This window comes from Podarcis filfolensis (genome assembly GCF_964270895.1).
Source record: "Podarcis filfolensis genome assembly, chromosome: 8".
Taxonomy (NCBI): Eukaryota; Metazoa; Chordata; class Lepidosauria; order Squamata; family Lacertidae; genus Podarcis; species Podarcis filfolensis.
The window spans coordinates 1,864,335-1,883,708 of NC_139611.1; the positions used below are offsets into that span (position 1 = coordinate 1,864,335).

Here is a 19,374-nt window from a genome sequence, read left to right on the forward strand (position 1 = left end):
TATTAAATAAATAAATAAGAAATAAAAGAAGCCACAAGAATACAATTAATAACCAAGACAAATGTTTAATACGCTGGATGTGCCATCTCCCATCTTAAACCACACATCCATGAACATGCCATGGACCACCTGAATGAAGCTTGTGGGCCACTGGTGGTTCGTGGACAACAGTTTGGAAACCCTGGCTATCAGAGGGAACCTTGCCATGAGGTCAGCATGCTGGTGGAGGAGCAAAGATAAGGAGAAGACTGCCACTCCCGTTGTCCCTGACCATTGGCCATGCTGGCTGGGATTGATGGGAGTTGGAGTCCATCAGCATTTTGAGGGTCTCAGGCTTCCCCATCCCCAGGCACTTGAGGATGACGTGTTGGGTTAGGCATCTTTGCAGCTTCCACTACCAGTCAGCCAGATCCAACTGGTTCCACCCCCTGAGTCAGGGGCCTGACAGCATGTATCCAAAAGTGAATGGGACAGACCTATCCCGTTATTCAGGTTGACCCATGACATTTTGGTGCCCCAGACACTAATCGCCCATCCAAGCAGTATGCCCCAGGAGCCCTCACAGCCATAGAGTTGCATTAAAGGGTTCTCTGTCATCTGGTAAGGGATTATTACCACCCTTGCTTGGAACATGTGTATCTGACACATGGAAACCTGGTTCCTTCGTCCTCTTAATGTGCCCTCAAGAACAGTGGGAGATTGGGCAATTGAGCTGGTGCAAGGGAAACTTCTCGGTAGTGGCGCCTGCCCTGTGGAACGCCCTCCCATCAGATGTCAAAGTGATAAATAACTACCTGACATTCAGAAGACATCTTAAAGCAGCCCTGTTCAGGGAAGTTTTTAATCTGTGATATTTTAGTGTATTTTTGGTTTCTATGGAAGCCGCCCAGAGTGGCTGGGGAAACCCAGCCAGATGGGCGGGGTACAAATAATAAATTATTATTATTATTATTATAAACTGCTTCTCCCTGCAGCTCCTGGCTCTATTTCTGCCAATCAGGTGTACCAGTCAGGTGTACACAGATCTCCTCACCTTGGTTGCCAGCCCCTGTTGATGTGGCAGCTATAAACAGGCTGCATGGAACCTTGGAGAACAAATGGAGGTGCCTTGGCAACAGGCAATAAAATGAGGTTCTCAAGCAATATTTTGGTCACTTGTGCAGTTGGGTCATCTCAAGCTGTCCTGGAGATCCCATGGCTCAGCAGAGGAGGAACAACACACAGCCGACATCCCAAACCTGCAAGGGAGCAAATGGCTCCAAGCATTAAAGGAGAAGCAAGTGCCTTAGCCCAAGACTGGCCCATGGGGTACGGAATTGAGCAAACAGTGGTGGAACGAAATGGGATTGAAAATGGGACTAAGGAAGCAGAAAAGGGGGAAGAATCTATAGATAATGCAGCCAGGTGTACCATTCAGGTGTTCCAGGGGAACTTCATGGGATTAGGTGGGCAATGCACAATACGTCCTAGAAAGAATTTGGCATTGTTTCAGAATGAAGAGGACTAAAAATTTAGATCACTGGGGTCAATTTAAAGGCCTCCTTACCATGATTCAGAGCAAATGTAACCTTTTGTTTTCATGAGTGGGGTGAGAAGAGGTTCTGGAGCAAAAAAAAGAGCTGGTCCTGCGGAGATCCAGCTGTGGAGGCAGGGTTGGATGAACCATTAAGCAAATTCAGCACCTGCTTAGGGCATCAAGGGAAGGGGGAACCATGGGCATTTTCCATTGCTGGATTTTAAACATTAATGTTTACATATTGCTCAGATGAGCGTCCGTTTTCTCATCTGAAGTTTATTAAAAATCCCAACTGAACACAGCAGGCTGGATGCATTATCTCTACAGTACTAAGTATAGAAGCAGATGTGTTATCTAAGATTAGTTTTGAGGATCTGATCAAAGAGTTTGCAATTAGAAAATGTAGGAGAAGATTTTTCAAATATAAATAAAGTGGAAGGATACAAAAATAAAAATTATTTTCCAACTTTCAAAAAATAAAATTGTTTATATTTTGAATTAGAGATATGGGGCACCCAAATCTTAAATGCTTAGCTCCTCCAAAGGTCTTAATCCGACCCTGTGTGGAGGGGGCCTCTGAGCCAACTCCCATCATGTCACCCACATTCTAAGCTCCCAGCTGTTTAAAACATGTATGTATTGTGGCAGGAGAAACACTGACAAGGACATGAATCAATGTGCACTCTATAGCTTTAAAAATAGGGGTGGGAAGTTTTTCTAAGCCACCTTGGAAGGGCAGCCTTCAGGGTGAAGAGGAGCATGGCAGGAGAGGATGGGAATCGAAGCAAAAGCATGGGGAGCAGAAGAGGTGACTTCTGAGGCCACATTCTGACATCTCTCCATCTAGGCAAGCAGAAAGCATGTTTAAAATTCAAGGACTCATTCTTGCCAGGCAAAAGTGGGTAAGGAGTGGGGGCGGGTTGCCTGGGGAGCATCTCAAGAGCCTGGTAAAGAGGCCTGGAGGGTGTCCTCCCCATCACTGCCTTAAATGAGACTGTGGCCTGCCCAGCAGTCGAGGGGAGAGGAGGGGCAAGGCTGGTGGATGATCCAGGGTTTTGACCAGCTGGTATGCAATGCAGGTGGCCAGGCTGGGTGAAGAACCAACTGCAACAACTGTCTTCACACTCAATTAGTTCAATAACTTCCAAATACTATTCCATAGAACCCCTATAGATGACTAAAGGGCTCTCCAGACATGGTTTCCATTGTGCATTCAGGATGGTCTGGGGTTTTTTTTGGGGGGGGGTTATACAAGTTCCTGCTTTCAATGCTGCTTGTTCCCGCAGATATTTTGGGACAGACATGCTGCTTTGTTTTCAGTCTATGCCTGTCCTGTAGCTTCTGGCTGAAATCCTATAATTTTCCACACCACAAATATTCCCAGGGGTGAGTGTTTCCATCCCACTTCTTTTGCACTATAGAACAGGGGTGCCCTTCCAAGCAGAAATAATTTGGTAGCATTACAGAAGCATCAGAGAAAAAATAAAGCAGAAGGATGTGCAGATGGTCCAATATAAATCCGCCACTAATGCACGATTAGTGCATCAATGACAAGTTGCACAATAAATCCCCCCCAAAAAAACGTGCACACATGCCAGGGGGACCCTAACAACCCAATCCTTGTTCAGTTATCGTCCACAATAAAAACTCCTGCTATATGTCATGAGTTTGATTCCCATTAGCCATGTGAGTTGACCACCAGGTGGCAGCCTTTCTCCAAATATGACTCAACTGGGCACAGTATTTGTACTGTTTGTTCCCAAGCTCAGAAATCAACAGGCTGTCTCAAAAGGCTTCCAAAACTTACTTCCTGCCAACAGGCTCAAATCCCCCAGAATGAGCTGAAACCTGGCACCTGGGGCACGTTGGCAGGATACAGGTGGGGTGTGAGGGCTGAGGTGGGTGGGATTCTAGGAAGCTCACCTATAATGCAGGAGGAGGAGAGCAAGCAAAAGAAGAGAGCAGCCCAGCTCAGAAGAGATTCTGGCTTGCTAGTAGAATCATAGAATCATAGAGTTGGAAGAGACCACAAGGGCCATCGAGTCCAACCCCCTGCCAAGCAGGAAACACCATCAGAGCACTCCTGACATATGGTTGTCAAGCCTCTGCTTAAAGACCTCCAAAGAAGGAGACTCCACCACACTCCTTGGCAGCAAATTCCACTGTCAAACAGCTCTTACTGTCAGGAAGTTCTTCCTAATGTTTAGGTGGAATCTTCTTTCTTGTAGTTTGGATCCATTGCTCCGTGTCCGCTTCTCTGGAGCAGCAAAAAACAACCTTTCTCCCTCCTCTATATGACATCCTTTTATATATTTGAACATGGCTATCATATCACCCCTTAACCTCCTCTTCTCCAGGCTAAACATGCCCAGCTCCCTTAGCCGTTCCTCATAAGGCATCGTTTCCAGGCCTTTGACCATTTTGGTTGCCCTCCTCTGGACACGTTCCAGTTTGTCAGTGTCCTTCCTGAACTGTGGTGCCCAGAACTGGACACAGTAGTAACAGGCTGTCAGCAATCCAGCAGTCTTGTTTCCTCCAAATGAAGCGGAAGGGAGTGGAAGGGAGCACATATGGTTCCCCTGCTACCCCAAGGGGTCCTCTCAACCATCCTGTAAGGTGGGACAGGCTAAAAGAAAATGCCTGGCTCAAGGACAGCCAGTGAGCTTAGCATGGCTGAATGAGGACCTCAGCTCTCCCCCCTCTAACCAGTACACCACTCCGGATTTCCACCAGATTATCAGTTTGGAATCCTTGACCCAGAGCTTCAGCATCATTTGAGTTCCTGTTTGGGGAGAGGAATTCCTGCCTAGCCTCCTCCTGTACCCCTCCTCTTCCAACTTGTACTCTTGCTTGCATGAGGCTTGCTATTCCCACAAGGAACTGCTGCCTCGCAGTCCAACTTAGCAGTGCACTGAGAAATACTGAAAACTCACACAAGAAGATTGCCAAAAGTCTCCTACGAAGACCATTTACCTGCAGTCACATGTAAGAATTCTCAGAAGGGTCACTTGAGGGGGTCACTTGATGCAACTCCCAGGTTCCGGCAGTAAAGTTTTTCCTGGGGCTTGACTACTGCAGGCTGCAGTTGAGAATGAGAGCATTGTTTGAATGATCTCCCCATGAATTACACTCCCTGGACATGGTGGCAGTGGGGGTGATATCAGGGAGACCTCTTGGCTGAAGTTTTCTCCCTGTACTGCTAGTTTTCTATGGGCAAGGAGTCAGGGATTTTCTGAGAGACAGAGAAAGGGATGAACCTTGCAGCCTCTCCTACCTGTAGCCTGAGCACTAAAGTCCAGGAAAATATCCACCATGTGATAGTGCCAAATGTAGAAATATTCATTTTGAATATTTCCTAGGGCAGAAAATGTATATTTTGCCTCCCAGCCAACCACAAGGTTTATGTGACAAGTGGGCAGTTCCTACTTTCAGGACTGATTCAGGCTGCAGAATTTGTTGCTGTTCACTGATGTTCAATGCCAAGGACACTTCAGTGCACTGTGTGTGCATACACATACCCCGCCCCCAATCCCAGTGTAGTGGGTATTGCAATGCATTACATGAGGCCTATGCTTTTAGTGGCTTTTAGCAGAACTTGAGAGCTTTTAAGTGCCTTTTATCCGCTGTCTAATTTGGTTTGGCCCTTCCCCTGCTGTTTTATCTGATGTTTCTATTTCCTATTTCATGTTATTGTTTTTCTTTTGTTATTACTGCATTTTATTGTGTTTTAATGTTCTGTATTGCAAATTGTATTGGGGCCTTTCTGGGGCAAAAGGTGTGTGGGGGTGTGTGTGTAATTGCTATAAAATGAAATAAAACTGTGCAAAGTTCCAGTTCTGAAGATCTGCCTATCCCCAGAGAAGGGTCTGAAGATATCACAACCATCCGGTATGTCCAGAAACCTGTCACCTGCACATTAGGCCTGGCTCTGCCCCATTGCTTCCATAGAATTATGTATACCCCATGTATTTAAGGCACATTCCCCCCCCCCCCCGTCTAAAGAATCATGGGAGCTATGATTTCTTCAGGGGCCGGGGATTGTAGCTCTGTGAAGTGTAAAGTTCCCAGAAGTCTTTGGGGGGGGGGTCTGGTCCCTTAAACCAAAGCTGTAGCTAGGGGAGGTAGCCAGGTTTTTTGCCCGAGGGGCACCACTGAAGCTCCCCGCCTGTGGGTGGATGGATGCAAATGTTTCTTTGTTTGTTTTTGCCAAACAGCGTCTTTGTCCCGGGTAGTTTCGCCCCAGCTTAAATGTGCATAGTCTGAGTGTGTGAACCATGCTAAAGACAAAGCTATTCCCTGCCAGGCTGTACATATGCGCTGCAAGACCCCCTTTGTTTCCACATGTCATGTACAAAGGAACAGGAAGGCGCGCGCACGACAACCGCCACTTGGTGCTGTCCTTTTGAAAAGACCCCTAGGCTCCGCCAGGCGAGCAGAATCAGAGCTTATTGTCTTCCTCCCCCTTCTCCCCCAACCCACCCCCCGTTGATATGCTTGTCCACTGACCAAATTTTGCCCGCTGCTTTCCGGATTTCTTCTATCCGCTATAGCAATGTCGGTGAAGCGCTCTGCATTTTGTGGAGGATAAACTTAAAGATTATCAACATACAAAAGGCGGGTACGGCCTGCTGGAGGAATGCGGGGGGGGGCAGCTTTTTGGCCATCCAGGGTTGCATCGGACAGCCTCTCAAATGCAGAGCAGACTTCGCTTGCTAGAATTCCTGGCGGCGGCAGGTGAGTATCTGAAACCTCGTGACGACCCCGGCATTCAGACCTGTATTGATCACGTCCATTAATCCTCTCTCTCCCCACCCCCACCGCCGCGCTCCTTTTGGCGCATTCATTCATGGGGAAGGCTTGGAACAGATGGAAGTGCAGCCGAGGGCATCTGAGGACACAGGCTGGGAAGGGGCTGGCAAGGAGCAGGCTGCCTCTGCGCAGCGCACGGAGGACGAGTGCTGCGCGTGTGCTGAGCATGCTCGATGCGGCGTCGGCTGAAGGACACAGCGGGGCAACGGGGAGCTCTTCTGTCCCCGCTGGCTTTCAGCAAGATGGCAAGCCCAGCAGCAGCCATTTCAGGGAGCAGCGGGTCTGCGCGTTGTTCCAGGCAGCGCGGCAGACAGCAGACAAGGCGCCATCTCGGGTTCTGCGAATGCACCAGCCACACGGGGCACAGCTCAGCTCCCTTCATGTCAAGGAGACGCATGCAGGAGAACTCCCCAGAGGATTGTCTCTTGCACAGCTCCCCTTCCTTTCAATGGGGGTTGCGCAGGAGAACTCCCCAGAGGATTGTGCCTGAGGATGGGAGAGAAATTTGGTTCAATTCACAGCTGCAGGAAGGGTGAGTGAGTGGTCTTGTGCTCTGCGCCTGTTTGGCATTCAGCTGGCCACGGTGAGAGCAGGATGCTGGGCTAGGTGGGCCACTGGCCTGATCCAGTGGGCTCTCCTGATGCTCTTGTGCAATATGGCAGCTATCCTTGGATGTTTGCACTTCCCCAAATTTAATGCTGCCGTTCCCAAAACAAAACTAGTGTGCAAAAGTGCATATATTAAGGGAACGTGTGCCTTATAAATGTATGAGTGAAGATAAATTACCCAAATGCACTCTACTGGGGAAAACTTCCTGCAGCAAATGCTCATATTAGGAGGAATGCGTACCAAAATGATGGTGAATTTTGGGGAGGCCTCTTTGCAGGCAGAGATTCACAATCTGATACAGAAATGTGGCAAACCGCAGTTAAAATTAGAAAAAGTGGGGGAAACAAATCAAATGTGACAAATTTGTCCATCCCTAATTGTGCCCTAACTTATTGAGAGGAAGGTGAAGAAACATCAGCTGGATTGTATCCAACATCAGTCCTACTCAGAGTAGACCCATTGAAATTAAAGGACTAACTTAGGCCCAATAATTTCAGTGGGGCTACTCTGAGTAAAAGTTAGTTTGACTTCACACCCTACATCTCTTGAGCCGGCACAGATGACAAACACTTATTCTGTCCTGGAGAGCAACAAAAAGCCGCTAGGCAAAGACCCAATTCTGACTTGCAATCCTGATCCATAGCAGCTACCAGGACCAGCAATACCAACTCTCTGAGACCTTGAACAGCTGTTGGTGGCAATACTCTCACCGCCTGAGCCCATGGAAGAGCAATTCTCTTCCAAGAGGCACCTCTGCACACTCAGGATAGTGCAAAGGCATGCATCTTTAAGTTGTCTGTGAACTGGAGGTTGCAGCTGTTTAAGAGAAATAGAGAAGTGGGGAGAAGAGAGAGACCAGCAGGTCAGTCTGGATGATGCCCTGGGCCCCTTCCAAGCCTAGTAGAAGAGACTGCTGGCCCAGCCAAACCCAATGAGCACCATCAGCTACAACCTCCAGAGAGGCGGCTCTGTTGCTTAGAGACAAAAGGTGCAGCCTCCCCCACGCCTTACCTAGCTGGATGCCACTTCATCCAAAGAATGGAGAAGCATAAGGCCCAGAAAAGCGCTGGCGGGGGGTGGGAATCCACATTCCACACTTATCATTTGCCCTGCGCTTTTCTGGTCTGTGTCTGAGCACTTTTTCTTTCTTTTACCCCGCCAGTTTCCTCAGGAAAGCCCACTCTTTAATGTTGAATCGGAGCAAATGGCAACTTGGGTTTTTCGTGGATTGCTGTTTGTTCGGATTCAGCAATAAAGAGCAGGTTTTCTTGGGGAAAGTGCCAGAGGTGGGGGGGAGTGCTTGGACAGGAAGCTTTAAAGTGCACACCTGTGCCTAGAAATGCAGAGCAAAGGTGTGGAGAAGCCCTGAGTTTTGACTGATGCTGGACTCTGGAGACACAGAGGCCTGCCTTGCTCTGGGCTGGATCCAAGCTGTGACTGCTAGGGCTTTCCCTGGAACCCTAATGAGGAGCAAGATCTGTTGGCAGGTTAACACTGTGAGCCTTTGCTCAGGCTGTATATATGTCTAAATGAAACCAGATATCCTAAAGACACCACAGTCTCCATTGAGCTGCCTTGCAAGGAAACCGATACAATGGTACCTCGAGTTACAAACGCCTCAGGTTACAAACGCTTCAGGTTACAAACTCCACTAACCTGGAAGAGTTACCTCGAGTTGAGAACTTTGCCACAGGATGAGAACGGAAATTGTGCGCTGGTGGCGCAGCGGCAGCAAGAGGCCCCATTAGCAAAAGCACACCTCTAATTAAGAACAGTTTCAGGTTAAGAACGGACCTCCAGAATGAATTAAGTTCATAACTACAGGTACCACTGTACTGGGTAAGTGCAGGCACCCCTGGAGTCTCTTGCTGCTCAGAGATTGGGAGTGTGCCACTGTATGCAGGTGTGTATGCATGCATGTATGTATGTACTGTATTTTTCCCTGTATAAGACACCCCCATGTATAAGACGACCCCTTTTTTTGAGCCCAAAATTAAGAAATAAATATTTTAAACACCAAACAGAACAACTTTGATATTTTATTAAATATTCAAAACACCGGTATATTTAGTACCGTATATTTAAACATCAAACAGAACAGCTTTACTGATATATTTAGTATCGTAATTACGGTAGGTAATTTTTTTTATTTTGGGGGGCTAGTCAGCATTATTATAACGTGTCGTATGAAAACTGGAGCAGCGGCAGCTGAGCTGGAATAAGAGCACGTCCCCGATGGCCGGGAACTGGTCAGCGCGGCAACGCAAGAATCATAGCTAAAGAACCCTTTAAGAGGGAATTTGTATGCTGCAGAAGTCAAATTGCATTTTTCTGCTCCACTCTCAAACATCCAGAGGAGCCAACTGCACTCTGCCCCTTGGGCCGTAGGCGGCTGAGTGGGAGAGGCAGGCAGGATCCGGAGGCCCCACGGTGCGCCCCGTCCCCAGGAGCGGCGCTCTCCGCCCCAGGCGCCTGAGTAGATCCGGAGTGGGGGCTGCTGGGGGGGAGTACCAGACCAGGGTTTGTCGTGAGGCCAATAGTGAGGGGAGGCTGCGGGAAAAGAATATGGATGGTGGCATGTATTTATTTTTATACTTACCGGTAATTGCAACGTTCCGTGTATAAGATGACTCCCAATTTTAAACTTTAAAAAATTGGGGGGAAATATCGTCTTATACATGGAAAAATATGGTATAAATAAATAAATAAATAAATAAATAAATAAGCAAGCAAGACCCAGCAAGCATTCTTGGCCCTAATTCAGTTCCATTATGACTTTCTTCTGTAGCATTGCTTAGCAGGTTCTTTCAGAAGGTACGAAGATAAGAAGAGCCAGGTTGCTGGATCAGACAAAAGGCTCTCCTAGCACAGCATCCCATCCTCACAGCCTCCGACCAGGTGCCCCACAAGCAGGGCTGAGCACAGCAGCACCGCACAAACGTCTATTTGCCCCTGGAACCCATGGAAAATAAGCTTCATGTTGCCCCTTTAACGTGGCATGCAGCTGACCCTCCGTCTCTCTCAAGCCCACCCCCTGACATCACCCTGTTCTTGATGGAGGGGCTCAGCCTCTCCTCCGTTCCCATTTAGGTCGGATGACCATCAGTCATGGATGCTTTAGCCGAGATTCCTGCATTGCAAAGAGTTGGACTAGTTGACCCTCGGGGTTCCTTACAACTCTACAGTTCTATGATTCTTTGACACCCCCCCCCCGTTTTTAAGAGCACCACAGAGTTTAACAGAAGTATAGATGCCAGTTTATTAATAATACAACATCAATAATACATGTGAGCTCAACAGAGTTGGCTCAATGTTTCCAGCAACTCACCAGGATTTATCCTCCTGAGACGTGTAGCAAAAATTTCCACAGCTGAGAGAGAACGGAGCCGAGAGGATTTGTAAGATTCACAGGAAGCTCCTTGGTCTCAGGAGCAACTTGCATGACAACCCAGAGAAATGCACCTGGGCTCAGAGACCTGCACTGGGAGCCAATTTGCCACTGGGCCAAGTATACAAAGTCCTTAATAACTTGGGACCAGTTTACCTGTGAGATTGCTTTACCCCATATTTGCCCACTTGATTGTGTCGACCTGCAGAACTGGCAGCGTTACGTGTGCCACACAATAATTGTTCCACCTTGGTAAGAAATCAGTCATTTAGTTGGCAGCAACACCCACACTGGATCTCCCTACCTGTGGACAGCAGGAAGGCACCCTCCTGGCATTCTTTGTGGCCCCTCTGAAAACATTTTTGTTTAGGCAAGACTACACAGACATGAATAATGTTAACGTGTTTTAATTTATCATGTATTTAAATTGTTTTTGAATGTTTTAAATAGTTACTTTAAATTGTTATTACTGATAGCTTTATAGTTTTATTCTTTTTGTGAACTGCTTTGAGAGTGGTTTTTACAACCAAGTGGTATATAAATTTTATGAAATCAACAAAAGAACAATATAAAGTAAATCCCGCCCTTAACATTTGCACCCACCCTGACTCTCTCCAGTATTCCTCACCATCACCAATTGTTATGGGGCAATTCACATGCCTAAACTGGAGGCGATGAAGACACGGTTCTTCATTCTTCATTCAAACTCTGCTTAGAGCAAAGCAGGACTGTAATTGCTCCGCCGTGGCACAACATGCTGAAACCATAAAGCAAAGCCAGCCCAGGAGAACAAACAACCCAACATGTTTTAAAGGGGGTGCCAGTGAAGCAGGGGTGGAACTGGAGCTGTGACCCCAAGATCGCTTCCAAGGCTGGAGATTTTCCTGAAGCACAAACGGAGCAACAGGCACCCAAGGATATTTTAGAGGCTTCTTTCCCTTGCTCTTTTGAAATGAAATGGAAGCAGAATTCCACTGCCAATGACTTTTCTGCAAGGCACGAGAATACATACAGGGTATGATTTTAGAACCTGCCAAAGTTTTGGCGCTTCATTTGAAAATTGGTGCATGTCCTGTAACTTCCTGCTGACATCCTGAAACCATTTACCGCTTACACTGCAAATGTTCTAGCAGCAGGGCGGGGGTGCAAAAAAGCCCCTTCAAAAGCCAATAATGCGGTCCCATTGGGGAAGCATTGCAGAGCAGCTAATAAAGTGGAGTGATGTGTGAATGATCCAGTATATATCCACCACTAATGCACGATTAGTGCTTTCTTCACATGTTGTACTGCTGCAGAATACACCCAGAAACACGCGCCCCTCCAATCTTGAGGGACCCTGACTCAAAATTCACTGCAGTCCAGCATTCTGTTCCCTACAGTCAGGAGGGAAAGAGTGATTCTCAGTGGTAGAGCATCTGCTTTGAACACAGAACACCCTGGGTTCACTCACTGATCTTTCCAGCTAGGATGTGGAACGCCCTCCTCTGCCCAGGACCCTAGGAAATGCTGCCAGTCTCCGCAGACAGCACTGAGCCAGGAGGCCCAACGGCCCGGCTGAAGCAGAAGGTGCCTTCCTGGTTCCTTGCAAAGGCAGGGAGCACGTGCTTGTTCCTGTCTTCACTAAAGACAGAGATGGTCCAGAAAGACTCCCGTCTGACCCCCCCCCCCGAGCCTCTATCACTCAGCAGCACAGTCCAGGAGTTAGCAAGCTTCTCCTGCTGAGGGCCACATTCCATCAGAACTATTCCTGAGGGCCACATGCCCGCTTCAGAGCGGGTGCTGAGCAGAGCCAAAGAACCCCCCAGGCTCTTAAGAGCCTCCCGAGAGAATGAGAGAGAGTTGGCGGGGGGGGGGGTGAGTTGATGATCCGAACTGCCACCGCTCCCTTTGCCACTTGCTCCTTGTTGCGTCCTGGCTCACTGTGGCCGCTCGCAGCTGCACCCTCTACGGATCTGTCCATCTCTCCAGACAGAGGCAGTGGAGGGAGGGTTTCCAGCGGAGGGCCGTATGAGGGCCATAGGTGGGCGGGGCGGGGTAGAGCAAGGAATGTGAACTAGAGCCCGGACACCTCCTTCTCTCGAGCCCCCGCCCAGGCAAGCAGAAAGCCGTGTTCAGAGAGCGCAAGAGACTCATCCCAGCCAGGCAAAAACATGCAAGGTGTGCGCGTGCGCGTGCTATGCTAGCAGGTGAAGGTTGCGACTTGGGAAGTGTCCCAGGGGCCAGAAAGAGAGGGCCGGAGGGCCGGAATAGGGGCTTGCATCCCGGCTTCCTCTTTTCAACGCTTTTGGGGGGGGCGTGCGTGGATGGGGGAGGTAGGTGCCCTTTCTCTCTCCAAAGCCAGAGGGGGAGACGGGGAGCGGGCTGGCGCTACGGCCGATGCCCGGGAAGGACGCCCGGAGACGCCTCCCGGCCTGTGCGCTCCGCGCTGCGCAAAGCCTGTCCCGCAGCAAGGGCCGCTGCGCTCAGCCTGGCGGTGGGTCTTACGTGCGCGCCGAGTGTCCTGGCGCGGCTGCCTGGTTCGCTGCGTCCCTGCGGGGCGGGGAAGAGCGGCAGCAGCAGGAGGAGCTGAGCGCAGCACCAAGGCGGAAGGCACGTCCGCAAGCCGGAGCCGAGGAAGCCGGGCGAGTGCGCACGTTGCCCCCCTGGCTCCGCGCTGCCCACACGGACCGGCAGCAGCTCTCCGGGTATCTGGAGGGCTCTCCCCAGCCCCACCTGGAGATGCCGGCGGGGACTGGACGCGGATAGCTTTTAAAAAACTTCGACCGTGGGCAGACAGTCTGCCTCGTCTACCTGACAGGGCTGTTTTGAGGGTACAGTACATCCTTCCTTGAGCCCCTTGAAAGGGAGGCGCAGTGTAAGAGTCACTCCCTGTCATCGCCAAGCAAAGGAAGACCAGGTGACCGGCATATGGGATGCAGTGCGCAGTCCCGGCTGCCTCGCCCCAAAAGTATATTGCAGAGTTGGAAAAGGGCAGGCGAGGCGAGGGAGCGACTCCCCATGTAGAAAGGCGGCAGCATCGGGGGCTTTTCAGCTTAGAGAAAAGGCGAGTAGAGGCGGCAGGATAGAAATTTATGACAAGGTGAAAGTAGAGAGAGAAAGTTCTCTCCCCCCTCCTAACCCTGGAACTTGTGGATAATAATAATAATAATAATTTTTATTTGTACCCCGCCCTCCCCTGCCAAGGCCGGGCTCAGGGCGGCAATAATAAAAACAAGATGAATGATTACAACTTAAAAACAAAATTAAAATACAACATTAGAATATTGAAACATTAAAATATTAAAATGTAGCCTCATCACAGGAAGAGAAAGGAAAAAGAAAGAGGGGGAGGGAATCAAATTGGCTCCAAGCCAAAGGCCAGGCGGAACAACTCTGTCTTACAGGCCCTGCGGAAAGAAATCAGATCCTGCAGGGCCCTGGTCTCATGAGACAGAGCGTTCCACCAGGCCAAGCCAGTTTGAGAAGGCCCTGGCTCTGGTTGAGGCTAATCTAACTTCCTTAGGGCCCAAAACCTCTAGGGTGTTGCTATTTATGGACCTTGAGGTCCTCTGTGGGGCATACCAGGAGAGGCGGTCCCGTAGGTACGAGGGTCCTAGGCCGTGAAGGGCTTTAAAGGTCAAAAGCAGCACCTTAAATCTGACCCTGTACTCCACCGGGAGCCAGTGCAGCTGGAAAAGCACTGGGTGAATATGCTCCCAGGGCAGAGACCCTGTGAGGAGCCTCGCTGCAGCATTCTGTACCCGCTGGAGTTTCTGGGACAGCTTCAAGGGCAGCCCCGCGTAGAGCAAATTACAGTAGTCAAGCCTGGAGATGACCATCGCATGGATCACTGTGGCCAGGTCAGGGCGGGAAAGGTAAGGGACCAACTGTTTGATGCGGCGAAGGTGGAAAAAAGTCGCCTTGGCTGTTGCTGTAACCTGCGCCTCCTTGGAAAGGGAGGCGTCAAGGATTACACCCAAACTCTTAACGGAAGGCAATGGCACTAATTGGGCCCCGCAAGAGAAGGGAGTTGGCCCCTCATCCCCATGCCATCCCGACCCAGCCATAGGACCTCTGTCTTCGAAGGATTTAGTTTCAATCGGCTTCCACGATTGAATTAGATTGGTTATCCAGCCACAGCTTCCAAGCATCTGGTCAGTGTGTTCGGGGCTGAATCGGTATGGCCATCCATCAGCAGACAGAGCTGCGTGTCATCAGCATATTGGTGACAACCCAGCCCAAAGCTCCGGATAATCTGGGCAAGGGACAACCAGGGAAGATTCGGGAGAGATGAGAGAAGTCCTTCTGCATCGTCTCACTAGGGAATTGGCTTCCACAAGAGACTCAGGGGTTGCCACCAGCTTGGATGGCTTAAAAAGAGGGTTGCAGAAATCCATGGAGGAAAAGGCTGTGGAATCCTGGATGGCTGCTGGCCCCCAGGGCTCGCTTCTGCCTCCGCGGCCAGAGGAGGAAACCGCAGAAAGAGAGAGGACTCTTGGCCTCGGGTCCCGCTGGCAGGATTCTCACATTGGCCTCATCCAGCCAGGCTCTTCTTACGTTCTTAAGTTATAGGGGGGAAATCATCCTCCGTCTGAGACCCTGGACAGCTGCTTCCAGGCAGAACTGACAATATTGGGCTAGATCCGGGCGGCCAACACTTTATTGCACAGACTGAGGACTGCCTTCGTCCCGACGGTTGAGTGCCAGCAGTCAGCACGGCCACCCACACTCTTGCACGCCCCCCCCCCAGTGCAGGCCTGGCAAGGTAGTTTGGGTTGTGGTCATTGCGAATTGGCAGAGGGTGGGGTTGCCATTAGTCATGCCATGGCTATAGAGGGGACTCCGCCCCCAGAGGCAAAGTAGTTCTTGAGTACAAAATAGATCCTGGGGGCCAAAAGCAGAGCGGAGGGCGACCCCCCTGCTTTGCTTGGGGTGCCTGATTGGCCAGGCGCTGGGATCGAGGGGCCGCTGCATCCATCTCCGGCTGCCCTGCCAGCGCCGAGCCGCTTTGTGAGGCTGGGGTCTGATCTGAATGATATTTGGAAGTCCACCCCGAGGTGGGCCCCTTCTGTCTGACCCAGAAGGGTTTAGCCTTAGGTCACATCCACACCGTACATGGAATGAACATTTATACCACTTTAAGAGCCCACCCCCAAATCCTGGGGTCTGAGTCTGTAGTTTGGGTCCCCTAATATTCTTCTGGAGAAGTCATGACTCCTATAGCGCTGCAAGAGTGCTATGCATGTACGGCGTGGAGGATGTGACCTTCGGTTCCCATTCGGATGCTCCGCCCTAGGTACCCAAATGTCTCTGGCCGGCGGCGGCCTCGCTTGTGAAACCTTCCCATCGCACGCCCGTTTCCCATTGATCCGCTACGTTGCAGAGAACAGCCAGCAGAGGCGGCGGCAGCAAAGCAAGCCGGCCTGCCGGGTTCATCTAAGGTAAGGCGAGGGGCGGTCCTGTTGCAAAGGAGGAGCCTGCGAGGCGAGCAAATCTCTCGCAGGCTGGCTGATGAATGTGACCGCGCTGGGTGCGTGTGTGTACTTCTTGGCAGGGAAACAAGAGCGGGGAGGGGAGGGGAGGGGAGAGGACCGCAGTGCGTAACCCCCGGATGGTGGATAGATGCGCCCCGCCTGTGGGGTGGGAGGCTGGGGGGAGCTTCCTTCCTGCCTGCGCTGCCCAGCCTCGCCTAGTAACAGTGCCCCCCCCCGTCGCCCCCTCCCAGGCACTGCCTTGCTCACTCACCTCCCTCCTTCTTCTCCTGTGACAATGCATCAGCCTTCCAGCATTTCACAGAGGAAAAGAGAGCCAAGCAGCTCTGCTTGTAACAGAAGGAGATAAGGAGAGGCCAAAGGAACATCTCGTTCAGCGCCTTGTTCTCCCTGAGGCCAACCAGATGCCCCACGTGCGAAGCTGGCAAGCGGGACCCGAGAGTGCAAGGAGCTCCCTTCCCTCGCGATTCCCAGCCAAGGGAATCCAGAGGTATCTCTGTAGCACCGAGAGCGTTATTCACCATCGATTTGCCTAATTCTCTTCTACAGTAAAGCCATCCAAGTTGGTGGTGTTCACTGCTCTCCGTGGGAGCAAATTTCAGAGTTTAAGTGTGCACAGGGTGAAGAAGAACTTTCTGGTGGCTTGTCCTGAACTGGCCCCCTGGTCAGTTCTGTGACCGCTGTCCTGGGGCACAATTATTTAGGGTACGCCAAGGTGCATCTGCAGCACAAAACTGGGCACCTTCATCTGCCCCGGCTGCAACAAAACGTCTCTCCCACGTCGGTCTCTACAGCCCCAGCAGGAGCTGCAACCTTCCCACAAAGGCACATTCCTTCATTTCCTCCTGAAACAACAAGCCTCTCATGTCCTCACTGAGGTGGAGAGAGAGCGACTCCACCTCCCGTTTGCCCTTCCCTGTCCTTCCTATAAAGTTTGTCCCCATATACCACCACTTCTCTCCATTCCTCCATGTTTCTGTTATGCCCACTATAGCTATGTTGTCCTCTAATCCCAAACACTCTAGACAGGTGCTCAGCTAAAAGTTTATGCTTTGCGTTGAGTACGATATAAAACAAGGTAAAAGCTTGTTAATGTGTTTTTTAAAGTTTTGAAAAAACTTTAGCCCAAGAGGCTAAACTGTCTTGACCCTTTCAAACTCCTGCTTTCTGGCATTTGAGCCGCACACCCTGGTATGATTGGCTGCAGTCACAGCTGGGAAGAGCTAGCCAGGCATATAAATTTAGAGCAACCAAGTGAAGGTGCTTTGGCTTACTAAGTCTCAAGCTAACAGGCAAGTTCAGCAGCAGGCAAAGCTGGGGCTGTCTCTTCTGCCCCTCTGCCCATTGACCGAATAAACCCCAAGCTTCCACATTAAATAAACCAATAAAAGCCAGCCAGGGTGTGGGGTGTTTTCCAGTGTCTTGCTCATTTTGCCACATGTATGACAACTGCCTATAAATTGGGGCGTGTGCTCGGATCCTCACCCTGATCCAGGAGCCAGGCCAGCTCACCTTTCCCACACCTTGCAAAAGGTCCTCTCTCTGCCTGTTGTGCGTTCTGTTCACGATGGTTGCATAAACACAGTGGGATGTAGCCAATCCTAGTCATACTCTGACACATTGGAATTAATGGATACGACTTAGGGCCATTCATTCCAATAGGGCTGCTCTGAGCCAAAGAATCCTGGTAACTGTTGTTTACCCCTCACAGAGCTACAATCCCCAGCATGCCTAACATGCCACAGTTACCAGAATTCTTTGGGTGAAAGCAATGTGTTTTAAATGTATGGTGTGTGCACAGCCTGACTCTGCATGGGAGCTGCAACAAAGTGTTGCAGTATATCATCACCAGTTCAGGGCTACAGCTTTGCAGCCATGACCTCTTCTATCCTATTCGGTTCCCATTTTCCCCATTTTCATCCTCCCTCACAATTTAAGAAGGATGTTGACAAGCTGGAAGATGTGCAGAGGAGGAGGACCAAGATGATCAAAGGTCTGGAAACCAAGCCTGAAGAGGAGTGGTTGAAGAAGCCTGGGGAATAGAAGACTGAGAGGAGATATGATGGCCTTCTTCTTCTCCTTTTAAATTTTATTTATACTTTTCAGATATATGTATACATTTCACTGATTGTGCAATAATTTTAACATTTTAAAACTTGACTTCCTTCCCTCTATTTCTGCAGTTCCTTAAATTTATTTTTAATATCTTCTGCATATCCAGATTAACTTATTTATTTATCTTCTTTAAATAGATACACTTATACACCTGCAGGTTATTACAATAATCCTGCCAGTGTTTTTATCTGTTTACAATTTATCTGTAAATATTCAATAAATCTGAGAAGAGAAGACTCCCTGGAAAAGACCCTGATGTTGGGAAAGATGGAGGGCACAAGGAGAAGGGGACAACAGAGGACGAGATGGTTGGACAGTGTTCTCGAAGATACCAGCATGAATTTGACCAAACTGCGGGAGGCAGTGGAAGACAGGAGTGCCTGGTGTGCTCTGGTCCATGGGGTCACAAAGAGTCGGACACGACTAAATGACTAAACAACATTCAATAAACCATTTCTGTTCTTTTATAAAAAGTTTATTATGTTGTTTTCTTATTCTTCCAGGAAGTTCCTCCATTTCTACATATTCCATAAGTCCCCTCCAACTCTACAATTCTATGATTCTATGAAACTTAGCATTCTGTGATCTCTGAATATGCTCAGTCCTCAGTGGGCCATTGGAAGGGGGGTGCCTTCTTAGGTTTTTACCCTATATCCCTCCTCCCTGCCTCTTTTTGTATTTTTTGTATTTTTGTAATCTTTGGTTTTCCAGAGCATGATGCTACCCCCCCTGCGGTTTCTCTGATGCCCTATTTTGGCTACAATCCGATCAGCACTTACCAGCTAAATTTGCTGTTAGAAGGAATGATATTTTAAAGCTGTCTGGGCAGGAATCTGAATTAGAAATTGTGATACAGTATCTAGAAAACAGTGGAGCATTTCAGACTATCAGAGTATACTGTAGCTCAGGGAACTGAACTTCAAGTCGATGGACCCCAAGGCAGCTCTGCAGCCCTTTTTCTCTGGCTCTGAAAACTCTCCCTCTGCCACACCCATCACTGGCCCTGATCTGCCCCCCGCCCCCGTGCTTTTCCCTTTCAAGTCTGATAATGCCTTTGGCCTGTCCGCATGAAGAGGGTTGTGTGAATGGGCTTAGAAGCTAGCCTATGGTACCTACAGGTAGAAACTGTTAGTTGCTCCGCCCACTTTTGCCTCTTGCCCCGCCCCTATCTCTAGAAGCATAGCTGTCAACGTTTCCAAATAGGATTCCTCGCAAGAAAAGGGGAAAGTTGACAGCCATGTCTAGAAGGCTGCCCAGAAGGGAATGTTGCCCTCAGGCTGCAAAAGGCTTCTTGCCCCTGCGGCAAGTGATCTTAGAGCGGCCAAATAAAGGACCTTCAAGGGAAACCTCTGAATCACAATTTATCAGAAAATTCAGTTTTTCACCTGTACTTGACTTTAGATGACGTATTTTTACAACGCTACGTATGTTACCTAGCTTACCAATTCCAGGATGTGTGCATGTGT

General features: G+C 49.6%; 1 long non-coding RNA gene across 1 annotated transcript in view; it reads right to left on the minus strand.

Annotated features, from left to right (window-relative positions):
- Window positions 1–18,005, minus strand: part of LOC310769970 — a 166,838-nt gene extending 148,833 nt beyond the window's left edge. The window contains exon 1 of the long non-coding RNA XR_014551902.1: window positions 17,955–18,005. This is a non-coding gene — a long non-coding RNA (uncharacterized lncRNA). The remainder of the gene's footprint in view (window positions 1–17,954) is intronic.
- Window positions 18,006–19,374: the final 1,369 nt, after the last annotated feature.